This window comes from Wasmannia auropunctata, unplaced genomic scaffold, assembly GCF_000956235.1.
Source record: "Wasmannia auropunctata unplaced genomic scaffold, wasmannia.A_1.0 LD336040.1, whole genome shotgun sequence".
Classification (NCBI taxonomy): domain Eukaryota; kingdom Metazoa; phylum Arthropoda; class Insecta; order Hymenoptera; family Formicidae; genus Wasmannia; species Wasmannia auropunctata.
Window position 1 is genome coordinate 660,929 of NW_012026850.1, and position 3,485 is coordinate 664,413.

Consider the following 3,485-nt stretch of genomic DNA (forward strand, 5'->3'; position numbering starts at 1 on the left):
AAGCATTTCTGCGCTCTAGTTCTGAATAAATGATAACATTCTGCACAATCCTTATTACTCAAACTATATGAGAAGAGCATATTCGTCAAAATCAGTCCTTTAACTTTTTGCTACTATTGTACGTATTAAACATCCTTAATTTTTATATATTTAAAATAAGATTTTCTTTTGTTTAGACATTCTCAATTTATAAATTATAATTTTGTTAATATTCTATACCAATATTTATATTTTTAAAATAAAAAGGGATGTTTTTTAAATATTTTTTTAAACCATTAGCGGCTATTAGATTCTAATAATAATGTTATGTAATATATGAAGTTCATTATGACAAATAAAATTTCTATAATAGAAACAGAAAAGACGTACGTTTTGTTGCTATTGCTTCTATAACACGCATTACGATATTGATAGTTTCACACACAGTGTGAAGTTTAGTTGTCCACATATAAAAGCTATGTCCAAATATAATTAAATACGAAGCACAATTTTTAACACTTGAATAATAATTTGAAGAAATCAATGTAATGACGCATTGTCCGAACAATTAATTTTATGATTGTATAGATAAAATGAAGGTTTTCTGTCGACGAATAACACTTTGATGTCTTCTTGTAACAGGTCGCAGTGGGAGCTCAAGTGAGAAAGGTTGCCTGTGGAGTGGACCATACAGTGACTCTTTGTAAACCTTTTATTTAATAAAGCAACACCATTTATCTAAGTATCAATTTATTTATTCAAGCAAGTTTTACAATTTATTATTTTGAAACTATCAGCGTCATCAATATACATATACAAATACAATGATTACAAAATGTCTGGCCTCTGTCTATTGGATAATAAAAGGGCAGTATTAAATGATATTTACAATTCTAATTCTAACTTGACTAATGTTGAAACACACTGATATGATTTTGTTTGTTAAAAAAAATTAACTTGTGTAATTTGTATTTTTGATATCATTATAGAAATGTATATATCATACTTATGATTAAAACAAAGATATTTAGCATATTTATGTTCGCATTACTTTCACATACCAAATTCTCATAGGAAATGGTGTATTTGATCATATGAGGGAATTTGCACTCTGGTCCTAAAGAAATACAAACATATTAGGAGATACATAAAAAAAGATATTAACATCTTAATCAGATAATGTTCATTTAGTACACAGATACTTAAGAGAAAGACTGTGACATTAACATTGCTATAATTATTTGCATATTCCTATAATTAAATCATTAAATTTTTAATTCAAATTATTTTATAATTTTCTATGCTTACCTGTACATTCAAAATTTATAGTTGAAGAATTGGCAATTATCGATAGATATAATGGCTCACAAAGGTGTATCAAACCAGCCCCATTGCAGGAAAACGTAATGGTATATTTATTATTTAACGACTCACACGATGAATTATTTGTCGTATTAATATTTTTGAAACTTCGCGATACACACACTTTCAGATTATCCCCACCGGGTCCTTCAATCTAAAAATTAAAAAAAATATATATATATATTAAAATAAATAAGTTCAATTAATGATTGTTTGTGTAGGACAAGTTTTACATTTATCTTAGAAGAACGGCCACTATCGGTGGAAAAGAAATAATTAGGATGCATTCTGTAAGAGATAATCGTAGATGGTTCAATATAATCGATAAACGAATTGGATTTAGATCCATCAGCAGGAGAATAATTGGCTCCACATTGCGTATTGATCAACCGTTGTGGAACTGCAACAACACGATGAATCATTGTAGAATTCTGTAGATTTCAAGAGAAACGATATCAAATGATTGTTTGTCCTACACATCCTACCTTGTTTTATTCTCGAAATCAATTTAGCAATCGTTGTTGAACCTCCTATATCGCCCGATGTGGTTGTCGAAAACAAGTCATTTATATCAACTACAAAATCTGCCCATCTCTCCTTCGGTCCATAAGTCAATATAAGTAATGTGGCATCTGCAATAATATCAGTGATGAAATTTTATTCACATTCATATCATTCAATAAATTTACATTATCATGAAAATTGGAAAACTAGAATACTTCTGGATTAAAAGATCAATGTAATAATTTCAGCTCGCAGTTTTATATGAAAAGCAATTAACTATTTACCCGGTACTTGTTCTCGCATTTTCTTGATCTGCTCTAAGCCATATTCTTTGTCGGAATTTGAGAGAGATGATGTATAAGGAATAATTAAAACTACGTCAGATTTTGCGTTTCCAAAACCATAACGTTCATCGTTCAATTTCTTTGTTTGTAAAATACGTAATTGTTGAAGTGACTTAGGAAGATCAAAGTTCCTATTGTCAGTAACTGAAAAAAGTTATTTTTAAATTGAACCACTCGTAATAGAATATAATTATTTGAGAGATATATTATGTAATCTGTGCACAAACATACCATTTGCTATATTATTATAATTCGTTATATTATAATACCCAAAGTCTAAAATACTGTTGGTAGTATTTAACATGATATTGCCATTATGACCGTTAATAATTGTAAATTGACTGTTGTGGCGATTTATCTTGATATTTTCCAATATATTTCTATCAAGAAAAAAAAAATTTTTTTGTGCATTGAAATTACGTTTATCTAAGATAGCTTATATTTACAAGTAAATTATTACACTTACGCAAGAATTGGCTGTATGTCGTCAAAAGACCACGTTATATCGAGAATAATTGTCAAATCGATAGCGACTTGAATAACATCATTGAAATTTCCTGTTTCTGTCTCGTAGCATGACAAATCCTTATTCATTGAATCTAAAAGTTATATATGTGCTTTGCAAGTTTACTCTCTATTTTTTGTCGTAAGTATTTTATTTCGCAAAATGCTAAATACTGATATACTCACTAACGTACTGAAATAGATCATCTGTTGCTTGTACTGCAAAATTCTTCATCTTATCGTCATTTACTGTAGCTTTATGCAGATATTCTTCCAAGACTATTGAAGCACTGTACGCCTAAATACAAATATATATATATATATATATACAGGATGTCTCGTACTCGATGGTACAGCGCTTGTGGGCAGGTAGTATGGACCAAACTGAACAAAAAAGTCCTCTATCATTTTGCGATCTTCGCAATAGTTATCGAGATACTAATTATTAAAAAAAAAATGTACGGAAGTATATACAAGTGTATCGTACATTAGGTACATTGTATCTAAACCAAAACATTATTTTAACAAAAGTTATTTTAATAAAAGTTATCTAAAAACAAATATGAGATCATAAATTGCCAAGATTTGATTAGACATACAGACAAAAATATTTTATTCCAAACCACAAAAATATTGTTTTAATAAATCGTTTAAATTATTCAAAATTATATGCAGCAAAAGTTTAATGCCATTACCTTTCCAAATAACTTTAAGTTTCGTAAAACAGACTTAAAGTTATTAAAATGATTAATAGAATCATAGTGAAGCAAAAACTTGGTCATTATGTAAAAT

At 28.4% G+C, this 3,485-nt stretch overlaps 1 protein-coding gene across 1 annotated transcript in view; it reads left to right on the forward strand.

The window, feature by feature from the left end:
* Nucleotides 1-3,485, forward strand: part of LOC105451943 (Williams-Beuren syndrome chromosomal region 16 protein homolog) — a 7,276-nt gene that overhangs the window by 2,035 nt on the left and 1,756 nt on the right. The window lies entirely within an intron of this gene.